Source organism: Fukomys damarensis, unplaced genomic scaffold (genome assembly GCF_012274545.1).
Source record: "Fukomys damarensis isolate Sample0158 unplaced genomic scaffold, DMR_v1.0_HiC HiC_scaffold_5, whole genome shotgun sequence".
NCBI lineage: Eukaryota > Metazoa > Chordata > Mammalia > Rodentia > Bathyergidae > Fukomys > Fukomys damarensis.
Window position 1 is genome coordinate 25,020,696 of NW_022900917.1, and position 18,256 is coordinate 25,038,951.

The 18,256-nt window shown below is 34.2% G+C and overlaps 1 long non-coding RNA gene across 1 annotated transcript in view; it reads left to right on the forward strand.

The window, feature by feature from the left end:
- LOC104849207 overlaps window positions 1-18,256 on the forward strand; it is a 336,781-nt gene that overhangs the window by 313,347 nt on the left and 5,178 nt on the right. Inside the window, exons 5-6 of the long non-coding RNA XR_776671.2 lie at window positions 14,387-14,487; window positions 15,160-15,220. This is a non-coding gene — a long non-coding RNA (uncharacterized LOC104849207). The remainder of the gene's footprint in view (window positions 1-14,386; window positions 14,488-15,159; window positions 15,221-18,256) is intronic.

The following is an 18,256-nucleotide window of genomic DNA, read 5'->3' on the forward strand; positions in this document are numbered from 1 at the left end:
TTTTATTTTTTTTTCCATGTGTACAGGGGTAACACATTGTACTAAATATGTAAGGTCATATATGCATGGGTTTGATTACAAAAACTAATAAAGTATTCTCTAAATAATGAAAAAAGAATAAGATAAGACTATAAGGGCAAGAAGCAATTTAAATATGTTCAGGGACTATTTTCATCTCCAGAATTAAGGATTATTTTAATGTTACATCATTGCCTTTTCTCTTTTACTTTACTTTTTAGTTTTACTTTAGGATTCCCTATTTTTAATGTTCATACAGAGATTTCTTTAACAGAAATACTGAATAGTTTCTTTGGTGTGAAAAACTATAATAGTGCACAGGATCCTAATGACATAATTAATAATGTGAAATAGGAAGTAAAGGGCTAAAGAGGTAATAAGGGAGAGGAAAAAAATATGAGAAACTGAAAAAAATGGAAACAAAGTGTTTGTAAATGGGGAGGGGAGGAGGGGGTGAAGGGAGGGCAGGGACAAGGGGAGAAAATGAGAATCAAGACCTATTATGTAAAGGTACAGAATCCCAGGGATGAATGTAACTGTATTTTATACCTAGATTGTACCAATAAACTCAATAAAAAGAAAAAAAATTAATAAAAGACAGTAGGGAGTTGAAAGAAAATTATTCAGTAAATGGTAATGGAAAATTGGATTTTTTTAGTTAAATTGTTCACCAATTTTATACATGTGTACCTTTCTAAAAGTAAAATAATTGCATGAGGGTTCTCACACTGAATAATTATCTTCTGCTCAGTGTTCCTTATCATATTCCCATGAAAAGTGATAATTTTCAAATCTCAGCTCTTTTGTCTGTCAGCTTTCTCTTTAGTGAGTATGAATAATGTTTTCTCTTTCCTTCTTTCTTTTTTTCTTTCTTTCTTTCTTTCTTTCTTTCTTTCTTTCTTTCTTTCTTTCTTTCTTTCTTTCTTTCTTTCTTTCTTTCTTTCTTTCTTTCTTTCTTTCTTTCTTGCTTTCTTTCTTGCTTTCCCTTCACTCCTAACCAAAATTGTCTTCATTCTCACCTGATGTTGCTATACAATAGTTGCTTAGATGAGCTCTGGCATGATCATGGCTATTTAAGCATTATTTAGAACAGAACTGTGATCGATTTTCCTTCAACTGATTGTTTTTCCTAAAACTAAGAACTGGCATTATTTTAATTTGCTTAGTTCTTTAGTGAACTGATTCTAATTGATTATCTAATACTTAGCCATTAGCACAAGGTCCTTTCTGCTTTCACAACTGTCAGGTACACTATAAATGTCCCCTGACCTAATGGATTTTATTTGAGGCCTGCTCTGCCCCTCTCTTCTGGAGCCTTTTATCCCCCTCTTTTGGATGATGTGCTTCACTTTTCTGCTATATTTTATCTTTTACTTCTACATCCTACAGTATCCTGTTATTCTTACTTTCCTTCTCTTTCTAGTATTTTGAAAAAAAAAAGACTCAGGAAAATAAAATTTTTGAAATCTTGAATATCTACAAATGCATTTTTTTGCCTTCATACATGACTGATAATTGCATTGGTACAGTATTCTCATTTATATATCCTTATCTCAAATATTTTAAAAGTGTTTTTTACTTGTTTTCTTGTTCCTAGTGTTTTTACAAAATCTTAGTGCCTTATTTGTCCTATGTATGTGCTGACCTTTCTTTGGTACTTTTATGGTTTTTTTATTTCTAGGATGGTGGAATTATATAAAATTTCTTGTCATAGATCTTGTTTATTCAAAATATTGACATATCATTTTAACTTGGCCATCTTTCAGATACATGAAGGTTTCTTAAGCAGTTTGTATTAGTCTGAAAGGATTTTCAAAACAAAGCTCCAAGGAATGAGTGGCTTAAATGATCAAAAGTTATGTTCTGGCAATAATAGAAGGTAAGAGTCCAAGATCAAGGGAGCCACAGGATTGGTTTCTTGTGAAGCCTCTCACCTTGGCTTGCGGATCATCTTCCTATGTCTTCACATTGTCTCCACTGTGTGTATTTGTGTTTTAATCTCCTCTTTGAAGGACAATAGTCATATTTTAACATTATTACCTCTTTAATTGCATTCGTATTCCAAAGTAAATATTGGAAAGGCACAGTTTAGCCTATAATATCATATGTTTTGGCATTTTCTTTTCCTTTGTTTTTGTTTGCTCTTTTTCAAACTCTTCATTGAAATCATAAAACTTTGGAATGATTCTTGAATAGTCTTTTCTGCTTTTATTATTCTTGTTAGATTTTCTGAGGATTATATTTCATCTCCTCTATTAATTTTATCTAAACTTTTATTATCATGTATTCAATTTCCAGTCACTCTCCTTTTCTCTAAAACATTGCCATATCTTTCACAGATGATAATAATGGATTTTAAAAGTATTTTTCTTGCATCATGTTTCTTTAATTTTTAAAGACATTTTTCATCTAATGCCTCCTGTCCCTTGACTGTAAATGAAACTCTGAAGAGCTCACTGCATGGAAAGGACTTTTTGCCAGCATCGATGCTTCTGGGATCATCCAGCATCATAGATGAGCAAATGTTAATTTTTAGGTCTTCATCTTTTAAACTGGTCAGATTCAGCAAAGGAGAAATTTTCTGTTTCCTGGTTTAGCAAAATTTAACAAAATTCTCTCAACTGTATAAGAGAAACAAATTCATATATCAACTGGATATGTAGAATATTCCTTAGTTCCTGTATGATTAATTAGACAAAGCCATAAGGTGCTTCAATATTTAGATAGAAGCTCTCCTAGGGTTTGGCTATGAAGTGTTTGGGGTTAGAAATAAAGTTGGAATTAGTAGACTAAGGCAGATCACACACTAGAGCAGGTGAGCCACAGGTGGTTTACATCTGAAAGCCCTCAGTTGTACATCTGGGTGTGCCTGGGTGGGTCATGGATGCATGATCTAGGGTATTATAGTTGCTCTGTAGCCCCTTCTTCTCTGGTATTGCTTCCCTGCTATGCTTCCTTGCTATCATTATGTGAGCAACTTTACTCCATCAAGCCCTTCCACCATGTTTTTTTTCCCCCCTCATTGAGTTTATTGGTACATTTTAGGTATACAGTACAGTTACATTCATCATTGGGGTCTTGTACCTTTACATGACAGGTCTTAGTTCTCATTTTTTCCCCTTGTCCCTGCCCTTCCTTCACCCCTTCCTTCTCTCCCCATTTACAAACATTTTATTTCCATTTTTTCATTTTCTCCTATTTTTTTTCTTTCCCTCATTACCTTTCCCCTACCCTTCCTACTTTCCCTACACCTTTAGCCCTTTTCTTCCTATTTCACATTGTTAATTATCTAAATTAGGATCTTGTGTGCTATTTTAATTTTTCACACCGGAGAAACTGTTTAGTATTTACACATGTGTGACTTATTTATTTCACTTAGGAGTATATCCTCAAAATGTATTCATTTTTCCCATGAATGAATCTAATTTCTCATTCTTTATGGCTAAGTAGTATTCTATAAAATGGAACACCATGGTATTTTTTATCCTGAGGTCAGCTGAAAAAGGACTGAACCTTCTGAAGCACTGAGCCAAATACATCTCTCCTCCTTTAATTTTGCAGATGTTGAGTATTTGGTTTTATCAACAAAAATCTGATCAATACAGTAGAAGAGAAAAAAAATCTGAATTTGCATCAAAAGATTCCTTTGAATATCTGGTTGGAAGGCAGAATGGAGAGAGATGTGACAATCAATAATTTTAAGTAGGAATTGCCAAATAAGAAAGTTAGACATATTTTTAAGATCATATAATCATTAAAGTTTGAGCAACAGACTAGTTTAGTACTTTCAATAATTAATGTACAATTACTGGATGGATTTTAGGCAGTGGTAAAAAGAGGAGTTGTGGTAGAGACAGAAAACAGGATCAGTGCCTAAGCTTTTTAAGAGTACTGAATGAAGGATGGGCTGCTTATGTCCTCACCATTATTGGAAAGGTCTATACAGATCTTATAAAAAAATCTTTTAAATGTTATAATAACATTAATAATTATTATAATGACAATTTCTCTTGTAGACTGTTAGAGGATTTTTAAAATTCTTTCAATGGTAAGATGTTGTGATCTCTTGAAAATACAGGATATCAATAATCATAGTAGTCAATGTAACATCACTGATTTTACTGTAAATATGGGGACTAGATCTGTCAAAGAAAAAAATTTCACACGCAGAAGAATAAGCCACTTTTCATAGCCATTGTATTAAACTAATTCACAACTATACTTGCAAGACATTCTCATTTGGCACATTTAATTTTAATTAATTTTGGAATCAATAATCTGAGATAATTTTATTTTAAGGACTCTCACACAAGAAACTCCTGTGATTTGGTTTTGATGCTATGCCAACTGACTGCTGGTAACATCTAACTAGAAATATATGGAAATGAATTCTGAAATCAAAAATAAAACGGCCTGGGGTGCTTTGTGTTTGGGATAATCTAACACAAAGTTCTACTCCATTGATTCAAATAATCAAACCTTGATGGTATTTGGAAATCAGAAGTAGCCTATCTAAAAGCAAATCATGTGTGGGAAACATTAATATTATTACTTAAAAATATTAATTTTCAAACTGTTTGAAGTGCTTTGTTTTAAAATGGAATGATACCAATTCATCAGTGAATCTATAGTTCCAAGCAAATGCTGGTAAAGAGAAGAGAAAATCATTGCTTCGTCATGATATAAAATACGTCTAAATTCATCAGGTAGCAAATCTTATAGTTCAATTTTTCATCTGGATTACAAGGAAAGTCATCATTCAAAGTCACAATTCATTTTTTCTCAACCACTTTCATAATTATTAAATGTTGACAACATACAGGTTCCAGGTAATTCACAGTTTTCAAACAAGTTTCCCAGAATACTAGCTAATGATAAGGACAGTGATGCTATATTAAGAATAAATAAAAGTTAAAACATGTTTTAATCAGTTACTTTTCAGAAATATATTTAAAATTCACACAAAAACCTTTAAAACTCTCAACATTAGAATATTTTATTTAGTTTATACCAAATGCCTGCAGTGTTACCCATATGAATGCCTGAGAAAAGTATAAATATAAAGGAAAAAATAATTTTTTCAAAATGTCCAGATTCAGTATTCTTTTCATAACAAAGAAGATTTAACAGCTTTTAAAAAAGCTCAATTCTGCATGCTTTTCCAGCCAAAATTCTTGGAATTTTCCTTATTGTGTCTGTTTCTTTTATCCCATTCATTCTGTTGGATACAAAACTATATCCAGATTTGCACTATTTCTCAATTACCCCTTCTCCCCCAAACAAGGCCAGATATCTTGTTTTATCCTAAATTATCAAGAAGTCTCACTGTGTTTGATTAATGCCTGTATTCAACATAGTAAGAATGATTTTTTTTTTTTTTGCAGTGCCAGCCAGATCATGGCTCTTATTTCTCTCCTTAAGCCCTCCTTTAGCCTCTTTATTATCCATGAATCCAGTGGTTGTCAAACTATAGTGAATACGAGAAGCCTCTGGAACATGAGTTTGAATATATTTTGCAAGATCCTGCCTCTTTGACTGGGTATGTCTGAAATAGGCTTCAACTCAGAGTTCAGAAAAAAACATTTGGTTCTATGAGTAACTAAGTGACTCATCCTTTCAACTACTCAATTCTGTGCAAATTAAATTTATCTTGATTGAGTTAAATACTATTGTTTGAGGAATCTCCTCAGTCACAGAGAAGTGAAATGAAACAAAGAAGCTATCGGACAAATAGCCATGTTGATTTATCCTTTTGTTCACTATCTCATTTATTCTTATAAAATTTTTCCCCGTCTTTCTTAGCTTTGTGTAAATGTTATTCCTCCTTGGAGCTAAAATAAAATGCACTACTTCTGTTCTGGCTCTGACCTTTCCTACTCTACTTTCTCTACTGAACTTTTCCTCTAGTCTGTCTCTATTTTCTTTCTCTTTATCTGTTCTTCCTTTTAGTATATAGACAAGCTCAACTCTGAAATTCTTCTAAGATACAACTTTTCTTTTTATATTTTCTTTAATATTTTACGTTTTATTTTAAATATTTTATTTATTTTCTTTAAATATGTTATATTTTTGTATTTCCTTAAATATTTTACCTTATAAGCTAAATCTGTATTCCACCTATACTCCTTTTGCCTCCACATATCCCTAAACCTGCTCAAATGACATCTCTAGTCACCTTTTCTTTTTAGTAATGTTATCTGTTACTTGCTGGGATCATTTTGAATTTTCCTATTTAAAAGTTTCCAACATGACCCACACAATCTATGATTACTAGAAATACTCATTGTTTAAGCATGTCACTTCAACATTTGTTACAAAGTGAAATATTCTACCAACAGGTGAGTAAGGGAGCAAGGCCCAGGTGACCCCTTGCTCAGGAGGAACCCCTTGTTCAGTCTCCCTCCATTCCCTTAATCCCAGGAAAGGTCACACCAAACATGCTGCAATGTCACTGTGGCCACCTGTGTACAGTGTGTATACCCAGGGAATCGAAGGAAGACTCGGACTTTAGGAGTGGAGACAAGTCACTCCCAAGCGATTGGCAAGCGTTCCCAATCTAGAAAATACCAAAATTTCAGACTTGCCCAGAGAATGCAGGTGTCCACCACTGACACACTGTTTGTACAAAAAATACAGCCAAAGAGATGCAACCTCATCAAGACACATTCAGAACCCAGGCTTCCGGGTGCTGGGCAAAGGCCTTTTTAGAGGTGGAAGTATTGGGCCCATTCTGTTAACTTTCTGCACACTTTCTCTAACTGCAAATATGTCCCCTTGCCTGATGAGTGCAGTGTCACTCCCTGTACCTCAGGTAGTGCTCCTCTGCTAAACTTACTTATCCAGATGCCTAGAAAGCATTAGCATTAAAATATCTCACGGAACTCTCCAAATCAACCTGTGCACATCTAAACTTTTCATTTTTGCACCTGGCTCCCCTAAGCATCTTCCTGGTATGCATTGTGGTGACACCATCTGGCCAGTTACATAAGAAATTTGGCAGATATTGTAGACACTTCTATCTCCCATGTCCAGGTAGAATAAACCCAGTCTCTGACTCACAAATTCTGCCTTTTTAATTTGTGTATCATTTTGACACCTTTGCTTTATCTTCATTGCTAGTGCATTTGTTTTTGTTCTGTGTTTTCCCATATCATCATTTCTTGCCTGTTTATTCTAGTAGTTCTGCATATAGTCTGCTTCACTCTAGACTGGGCCCCTGCAAATTCATTCTCTGAATTGATCACACCTTGGGCACCTTCATTAGCCTTTCTGAGCATCACATTTCATATATGTAACTGGGAGTGCTACTAATCTGGCTTCATAAAATCATTTGGAGGCATCTTTAAGAGAGTAAATACCGATTTGCTAATTAATACAGTGCACTGTTTTATAGGGTGATTGCAAATAACCACATATATTATTTATTAATATTATTAAACTTTTGAGGCCTTTAAAAATTAAAGTATTTTAAGAGACATATGTGGTCATGCTAAATCAGTGAATATTATTAATGATTCAACAAGCCTTCAGGTTAGTCTGAACTTATCTTGAAACTTCCTCTCTAATAATTTCACATTGGCCTGTGGGCGACCACCTGAGAGTTTCCAAGTAGATCAAACTTCCCTTTACTCTCTCTTAAGCCTTTCAACAGTCCTTTCATCTGGAGTTCTCTTACCTATTCATCTCTACTCCCTAGTCCCTTTTATCTCAAAAACTCCTCATCCAAAGAAAATAAATCTAAAACACTATCTCTCGAGGAAGGATTTTCTGATCTCCCACTCGGATTATGTGCTTGTTATATGGACTCCTACAACTAGTAGTTACCTCTGTGTACACATATCACTTATTGTCAGTAGCTGCTGAGTTGTCTATCTTTGCAATTAAACCTGAAGATGCTCTGAGGAGAGAAACTATATCAGACTCCATACAAGAGAAATGTTTCATAAATATCTATCATCAGAACAATGGAAGCAAGTAATAGGGAAATAACTTTGAAAATAGCTTCAAAGTCTAATAGAAGAGTTTCTAACTCATATGAGAGGAATCTAAAGTAGGAATAACATCTGTATTGTAGAGAGGTCAGAGCTTTAATTTTCAAAATACCTAAAGTTTGGGTTTAACAATTTAGAAAACTCAAATAGGCTAGACTAAGTCACATATGGAGAAACTTTTTTCTTCAGCAGGGTTTTCACGAATGGTCTTCAATGTCTGCCTTTCCTACCCTCTTCCTGAAGTCCTAAACCCCATTAGTTTTCATCAGCATGGGCCCAAACATCTTAGCTGTCAGATCAGAAGCAATGAATATAAGATTGGCAATAATGTCTAGTCCAGAAGTGGCTTGGGTATCCCTGGGCTTTTCAGATGCTACCATAGCCCCAACCGTGATCGTGTAGAGGAAGAAGAGCCAGGGAAAAGTATGATGGAGTCAGGCCTAAACTGTCACCAGCACAGAGTAGAAAGGAAGATGAGGTTTATACTCACATTCCGGTAAGAAACAGTGTACCGTCCAGTTCCAAACAGAGCCATAGAATTTAAGAAACACGTGCCACCTTTGGTTTTAAATTTTTAAATATCTTTGTAAAGACACAGCCAATAAGAAGAGTCGATGAGATCTTTGAATAAGCTGTCTTCTTATATCCAACAAACCTTATTTTATAGACTATACATCAGACAACACATGTTAAAATCAATTTATAATTTTGCAGCATGTAAGAGTCATGTAAGTCCCACACTTGGACTTGGGTTCCTTTTGCTGTACGGCACTCTATCACCCCTAGAGGTCAGGTGTGATGAACAGCACAGTGTGTAGGTCAAATGTCCTTAACAGGACTCAGCTCTTTATTCCTCTAGTTGCAGGGAGTGTTGACAGCTAATAAGTCACAGCTGTTTCTCTCAGTAAATTGACCTCAGGGAACAGTATCTTGCTTTTAATGGCACCTACATCCCTGGAATGGTCAACGAATAAAATACAAGGGCCTGACACTTTGTTTCAGTTTGGAACAAAGCTGAATGTATATTTTAGCTTAGAAAATACACTTTCATTGGCTGGAGTTTTGTTACAAGTGGAGCAGAGTGGGATTTCTCCCGCATAATCATGTTTTTCTCACTTCCTTATAGCGACTGTTCCCTGGAGTGTACTTTCACTACGCTGACCGAAGTCAGGCTACTTTTTCTATGTAATATAACATCCCAGACACCTAAATTCTGTGGAGAACACTTAAAGATATGATGGGATGGGTATTTTTGCAGTATTTATTGATAGCTTTTCCATCTTTGTCTAGAAGATCAGGTAAAGGAAATGAATAAGTAATTCAACCCAAATGACTTGTACTTTGGAGTGTACAATAATAAAAAAGCAATTTAATCTTTTTTGACCAGAACATGTGTAACAATTCAAAAAAGATATATTGCAAAATTAATGTAAGTTGATAATACCTTTTTGCTTTATAAATAAAGCATTTTGATGACAGTTTTTCAAAATCACGATCACAATGGTATTTTTATTATTTGTTTTCTCTTTCAGGTGAGCCGTTAATCATCTTGCATTTTTCTAGGTTTATCCTCTTGTTCTTCCTATATATTCATGAAATTTAATTTTTCTTTCTTAATCATGCATATCAGAGACTTTGAGAACTATACGAGTTCTTGAAATTCGTTCCCTTCAAACCCCTTGGCATGCAGGAAAGCGCTGAGAGATTATAAAGCCTGATGTGATCTGGTGCCTGCCTACCTTCCTTTCTCTCTCCATTTATAATCAAATTTCACTGGCTGTTGGAACTGCCATGCTCATTCTTACTTCTGCATCCTCTCTCGACCTGGAATGCTGAGCTTACAGAAGCTGTCAGTGGTCACTTGACTATTGAGTCACGTCAATCATGGTGTACAAACTATTGTAGTCATGAAATTTATCTTGTTTATGTGTTATTTGTTCACTTGCTTTCTCATTGTCTGTGCCGGTGACGCTGAACCTTTTAGAGCTTTCAATGATACAAATAGCCCACTGTGGCATGCTTGCTATAGGTTTGGCACCACTGGTCAATATTATCCTTCTTTTTCTCCTTCTAATACTAACCACTTGTGAATCCTTAGAATCAATCTAGCTGTATGAATATCGCAGATCAAGAGGAACAATAAATATCTGTGAAACAAATGAGTGAATAGCTTTGAGTGCTTAGCCCAAAACTACATACCTCGTTATGGTCAGAGCTGGACACTATAGTCAAATTTGTAGGCCTTTGTTCATTGAGACCCTTTTTGCTTCCAGCTTATCTGGATCTGTCTTGTATACTTCACTATTTCCTGATATTTATCACTGCTTTTCACTTTACTTCATCAGTTAAAATGGTGACTTCATGTTTACAATCCATATACTTGCTTTTGTAAGAAGCACCTTAGGGGTTTAAATCTCAGATTTTTCATTCAGAAAACTTAAATGTGGAACACTTTATTTGCTCCAAGCCACATCTTTAAAGCTCTTACTTTTCTTATTCTTGTTTTAGGTACCTACTTACCTGGAAAAGTTTATATTTAAAGTGGAAATCTACAAAGTAAATAGGTGAATATAACAAAGTTTCTATATGTTAGAAACCCAAAAACCACAAGACAGAAATTTAATTAATTCTCAGCTGAGGTTCATAAATGACAAACATAAATGTTAAAGTGGCAAAATACAGAGCTCCATATCTTTCTAGCTCATTGTTCTCACTCCACAAATGAAACCTACCAATGTGAAAATGCCAAATGCCCATTGAACCATTTCCAAGTTAATAACATTTCTGCATGAATCCATTTGGACTTTTTTTCCCCTCAATCTGGCACATGTGTTATCATTTCAAATCCAGTCGGTTTGATGATAAATGAAATGCAGTGGCATTTCCCTGGTGCAGACTCCACAAACTAGATCCAATTATGAAATTCGCAAAAGGTGTTTCAGCATGAAATAACTTGTCTTTGCCTACCATAATATTGCAAAGCACATGACATTAGTGAGATATTCTTTGGATACCTGTGCTAGTCCATCTTTCTTTTAATTTTCAAGATATTCCTTTTAGGTATTTGCAGCGTTAAAAAGATATAGATGCCACATATAAAAATTGGTTCATCCCTGTGTTACAAATACAGAATTATCAGACTGAGATTTACTTTCGTCAACACTTTCAAATTATATCTGTGTAACTCTTCTTTCATGAGTTGCTTGTAAATATTCTGTGAAAAAAAAAGAAAAGCAAAACAAACAAAACATAGTTCTTTAGAATAATAAGTTAGGGAGATGCTGTATACAGCATGGCTTGAAATGCATCCTGTATTTTAGCACAAAAAGGGCTTTAGGAAATTCTGTAGAAAAGAATTTTTTGCTAAGATGTCTCTTTCTTGGATATTTGTGGACCATTTTTATTTTTCTGAACTCACAATGTGAAAATTATATCTAATGAGACAAGATCAAATATTTAACTATATATGCTAATTGGATTCATTTATACCACTAACTTATCTTAGTCCATTGAAAAGAAAGATTTGTGTTATTATCTGTTTGTTTCTTTTTTTTTTGTAAGCATCTTTTTTGTGTATGCCTTGTACTCCTAGTAACTACTTTGAAGACAACAATACACAGTGTAATAACTATTTTTATTCTTTTATTATTTGACTATGGGATTTTTTTTGTTTTTTCTTAACTTCAAAAAATTAATTTAGGGGGGAGGTTGCTCAGTGGTGTCATGCCTGCCTGGCAAATGCAAGGTCCCGAGTTCAATCCCAGGTACAAAAATAAAAATAATAATAATAATTTTAAAAATCCAATCACAAAATAAAATCTTCCTAAGTATTTCAAATGGATGGATTCCATTATGAAATCTTTCAAACACAGATGAAAGAAAAGCTAATAAACATAACATGGTACTATGAGACAGCCTAGAATTTAGCAATCCCAGAAAGCTACTACAACTTGATGACATCATGGAAATTACAATCTGAGGCCACCAGACAAAAATCTAGAAGCACAGTAGACCTATCTAGAGAGCTGAGACCATGGAGGAGCTATCATCTTGTAAAAGCCTATGACTACAGGAAAAATGACACTAGAACTGCCAAGCAGAGAGTGGTAGAAATACCTTGACTTCTCCTTTCCTCATCTCTTCCAACATTTACCATTTTCCCATTGGTTGATCACAGTCAGAAACCCTGGGGCACAAGCATTTGAGAAATGAAATTCCTGCTACTACAGAGTAGATTATAAGGAGGACAAGTGATGAATCTAAAAGAAAATGGCTAAGGACCTCCAACTGGTAGAACAATCGGTTTTCTAGCAATATACTTTAGTGATTACAATGCTATCGAGTGTCTTTTATGAATAAAACACATCTAGAGTTCTAAATTTTAGGCATATTTGTATGTAGGACATTAGCTACAAAGTATAGTAAGAAAGCTAATGGATACACTCAAGGTTAAGGCAAGCATTACCAGAATCAATCAACAATGAGCAGCACTTACTGTGTGGTATTTGGAAACTTTTCTTGATAACCAGAATAGAAACTTTATCTTTTAATATGCTCCTTTATGAACCTCAGTTAGCTAAAAAATAGTAAAGATGGCTTGGGTTGTGGTTACTTTTGCGTGTACCTCTCTGAGTGGTCATCTAACGTGGATTTCTTCTGTTGGCTCCAAACCATGGCCAGATGGACAGTTATGTTTACCCAGTTCAACTATGCCTGATTTAAAATATCTGAAATTGCACGATAATTTAGAATAATTGTAGTAACAAAATGAATTAGATGAGGCAACCTGACCAATATTATTGATAAATTACATGCAGGTTTACTTAACAAGCAACTTAGACACCTGGAGCCATTAGCAATATGCAGGCCATCTGTGTGATCATGTTTCCATTCCCCTAGCTCCTCACCAGGGATTTGTAAACACTTCTCAGAGTTCCTTAGTTGCAAATAAAATTTTCTTCAGTTCCACATAACTGCTGATATTTATTGAAAACTTACTATGTTCCCGAATCTATATAACCAAACTTTTTATTTATTAAATCCTTATTAAAACCCTGGACTTAAGATTGTTATCCCTTACTTTTACAGATGCATAACTTATAGCTTCAAACAGTTATATAATAATAAATATTAGCTCCTACATTTAAACCAGTGTTCTTTTTTATATAGCATTAAATGTTGAATTACAGCAGGGCCTCTAAATGTTCCTCTTCATATTATCAATGGATTATTACTCTTTATACACTTACTGGATAATTATTAAGTGCTCACATGCTGTGCCAGTCTTGCTTACCTTAAATGGCTTTAATTTTAAATTATAATTTTATGTTACTCAATTAAGGGGATACATTCTGAGAAGTGTATCCTTAGTTGATGTTGTATGAGCATAATACAGTGTACTTGGACAAACCTGGATGGTATAGGTAAATCACTCAACATTACAACAGCTAGAAGATTTATAAGCAATAGGAATTTTTCACCTGCATTCTAGTATTCCAGGCCATAATATGTGTTACATCATCATTGACTGGATTGTTTAACGCAGTTATATTCTTTCATCAGTTTTTGTATTACAACATCCAGTGTTAGGTTTGTTTTTCTTTTTCTTTTGGTACCAGGGATTGAACTTGGGACCTTGCGCTTGCAAGGCAGGCAGCGGAACAACTGAGCTAAATCCCCAGCCCAAGTTTGTTTTTCTTATAATTGATTTTCTTTGCTGCAGTTTTCATGTTATGTTTAAATACATATTTCCTATGACTTTCTGTCCTATTCCCACCAAAATTTAAGGAACTAAACAAATGCTCAATAATCTAATTAAAAGATCTTACATTTCCCAAACATCTAGGAAAATTCATTCTGTTTTAATTCTGAATCATAAATATTCTTACCAACCATAGTTTCTGTTTTGGCTATTTTGATCAATATGGCTGCATTGGTTATATAATTAAAATGTCATGCCATGTTTTCTTGAATCTCAGTTAGTAGGTGGTTAAACTGATGACTCCATCTTTCAAATGGTGCTGACTTCAACTGTCTGCGCCGATTGAGTCCCTCTATGATATGTGTTGTTCACTGAATTCTGATGAGCCAAGCTGTATTATTCTAGGCACTTTAAAAATATTACCTGATTTAATACTCACAGTGATGCGTTGATGTGATTATTATCATCATTTACATCTCAGAATGAGGAAAAGAATTAATTATGGGACTAGTATCATGTGACAAGGTCTTATAAAATTGCTTAAAGCACTGTGCAGGTTGTACATAATTGGAATGCATATGACAGTGGTTTTTACATGTTTCTTTCATTTGCTCAAGTTTAAAACTTTGAAGTAAAACTTAAGTCCTCTCTTCCTTGAACTCATCTACTCCAACAGGAGATCCCATTGGTGCTACTTTCAATATACAGTGGATCCTCAAGTTTCGACTGGCCTGACTTATGATCATCTGCCTCTTGTTATCTATAGTGTGTACCCAGGTAAACATACAGATGTCAGCTATATTGACTTACAACCACCGTGAGTTACAACCAGCCCTTGGGAACAAGTTTGTAATTCAAGGGTCCACTGTCTATCCAGAATCCAAATACATTACACCAACTTCATTCCTACTTCTGTGTTGCTTATCACTTTTATCTCTTTCTGAAATAGTCTCCTAACCAGTATTTTTGTTTCTGCCCATTCACCTCTTCTCTTAATCCAAGCCCAGCTTTTGGCCTTAAGGATACCAAATAATCTTTAAAATTTTTTTTCACTTAGATCATGACATTCCTCATTAGAAAACTTCAGCTCACTTAATAAAAGCCAAAAAAAAAAAAAAAAAGGCCTCCAGTATTCTGTGCTGTTGTGTCTTATTTGTCCTCATGCGGTTGTACGGCTCCATTTTTTCCTGTCATTTTCCCTTTTGCTCACATCAGTCTCCTCAATGCTTTCTCAATTCACAAAACATAGAGTCTTTGAAATTATGAGGAAGGCTCTGTGATAATTTATTGACAATGATTAATTTTGATGAAGGGGGAGTGGAACCAAAAGAGGTAAATTTACTGCTGACTCAAATTATTTTGTTTTTCAAATGCATTTTATATTTGACTATAAAATAATTATTTTACATATGCCTGTATCTGATCACAAATGTATGAACATTTTTACAGAAGGAAATGAGCCCCTGCCCTGGAAAAAAGCATTTAAAAATCTACAAACATCACAAAGGTGGTATGTGTCTTATTAAATTGATTAATGAGATGTGCAAATAGTGTATAATTAGAACTTATATAACTCATAGACTGCTAACATAGATTGGAAACCAAAATTACCTGGGGAGAGTTAAAAAATCTCAATGCTCAGACTGTACCCCATACAGGTTAAATGCATATCCCCGGCATTAAGGCTGATGTAACAATATTTTCTTTAAAAATTGATTGCTATATTCAGTCAGGGTTGAGAATCAGAAACAGAAGAGGAACAAACTAGAGATGTGGGAAGTGTGGATGGACAAGAAACTTCCCAAGGTCATAGATGATGATTCAAATTTAGTCTGGAACAAAGTAAAAGAAATAGTAGGGAGAAAATTCTTGAGGCAAAATTTTAAAAGTTTGTTCTAGAATTTACAGAGTGACCCATTTGCCTGTACTGCAGACTTGTACAAGGGAGATGTAGAAGTCTCACGACTGTGAAACAGACTAAATGGCAAAATAAAGAGACTGAAATTCAACTTATAAATAATTAGGGAGCATCTTGTTTACATTGACTTTAGGTGAGTAGTGAGGGATGAGTATAAGAGTGGAAGAAATGTAATAAAATAGGAATTCATTGCAATTGTTCTGATACGGGCTGTAAAAGTTGAAATGAAGGAAGGAACTAGGAAAGTCAAAATGAATGATTGTGCAATTTCTAAATGAAGGAGAAAATTTCAAATCTCCACTTTATTCCCAGTTATGTAGACACCATTTAAGAACAACTTGCAAATAAATATCTCATTTTCAAGGCAAGTGCTTTGCTTCTCAGTCATAAAGCCTGTCTGGACCCACTTAGAGTCAACATCAGAGTACATCACCTAGGGAAATGAAGATTTTGCAATTAAACAGTGGGTCGTCCAACCAGCTAATTCAGGACAAGAACTCCATAGAGAAAGCATCCTGTTCATTTGTGCTTCCTAAATGATTTTAACTCTTTCTTGAGAAACTTTATGACTCTCAACTTAATTAAAAATTTTCCTTTGTAATTGGAATGGACATATTTCTATTATCAGTGATTGATTTGTTGTGAATAAAGGAGATGACACAAAGCACAGGAAATTTTAGCATACAAATATTCATGAAATCAAAGATTAGAAAAATTTTAGCCATTAAAGATGGTATTTCTGATGTCCTGTTATGATAAATTTACTTAAATTTCTCAAAATATTAGATATTATATTGTTATTGAAAAATTACATATTGGGTGAAAAAGTGAAAACAGGCAATGTACGTAAAATATATAAAATGTACATAAAATATTACAGAGTATGGAATGAGATGCAAAGAATATTGAGAAGCTTTGAGTTATGTATATTTCCCCACAGGGCTCCCAAAACAAAACTGTTATTATTATAAGCTGTTATTATTCTTACTTTATAAATTAAGCAATGGGGTTTAGGTATAGTCCTTTAGTTTCTCAAGTACACAAAAAGTACCCAAATTAGATTTAAATTGAAGAATACAGAACACAAATCTTCCTTGGACTAATGCTTCACTAACTATTAATGTATAAGTACTAGAAACAGACATTCTTCAAATCTCAAAGGACAAATAAAATAAATTAAAATAATCTTATATGTCAATTATATATTAATATTGTCCAAATGTAACTTTTGTGTTCTTATAATTATTAAGACTCTCAGTAAGCACCTCAGCTTTTAAAACACATAATACATAAAATAGGAATAAAGATTACTAGAAATTTGAAGGTGATGTTCATTTCCATGCATTGATAATAACTAGTATAATGCACAAGTTATTAGTAACCTTATAACACAGGATTCCATATAGAATATATTATATAACATGTTATGGAGGAAAAAATGTAGGATAATATCTGGGCAACTTACTCAGATCATGGGAGAAATAAAATGTTTTATTTTAATAGAAAAGAAATTAATCTTGCAACCCTGTGCTGTTAAGAAACATGGGAGCAATATTCAGATAGTTTGAATTGTTTGTGTTTCAGTGTACCACACTTCACTAAATTCAAATGATTATTGTACAACTATAAGTAAAGCATAATAAATTCTAAATATAATATTTCATTATTAAAAGGCAGGTAAAAAGAAGTACACAGGACTCAGGTTATACATCTCCCCCCATAGACACATATGTATTGGTTCTTAAGTAGTGGTATTATTGTATAAATAGGATAGATACTCTTTCCACTGAAACACATGAGATTAAGACAGTACAAAATGAGCTCCATATGTTACTCTGAGATATACTGGATATCTGATCTTGAGCACTAAATCACCTTTCCAGGCCTCAGTTTACTAATCTCATAAAGCAGAGATTTGGATTTTATGATCCTTAAATTTCATACCAGAGCTATAAATCTATGTAATTTCTCCTGGTGGTATGAAGATTGACCCTCTTTCCAGGTCCTTAACATTATATAAGCTGGAATAAACTGGTGTTCCAGCTGACTGCCACAGGGGGTTGGGCTGTTAATGGAAAGAATCATAAAAAAGGATTAATGTTCAAACCTGGATTAATTTTTATCATAACATTCACTTTTTGTGGGGGGTGGTGCCAGGGATGGAACTCAGGTCCTTGAGCTTGTGACGCAGGTGGCAGAACCACTGAGATAAATACCCAGCCCAATGACATTCACTCTTGACATGCTTATATGAATAGGATGAATGCAGAGTTCGAACATGACCTGAGAAGTTTGGATTCCAAAAACTGACAAAGTGTAAATGTACTTAGGCATTTGGAATGTATTAATTTGTTTTTTTTCTTTTTATTGAGTTTATTGGTACAATCTAGGTATACAATACAATTACATTCATTATTGGGATCGTGTACCTTTACATGACAGGTCTTGATTCTCATTTTCTCCCCTTGCCCCTGCCCTCCCTTCACCCCCTCCTCCCCAAAATTATTGGTACAATCTAGGTATACAATACAATTACATTCATTATTGGGATTCTGTACCTTTACATGACAGGTCTTGATTTTCATTTTCTCCCCTTGTCCCTGCCCTCCCTTCACCCCTTTCTCCCCT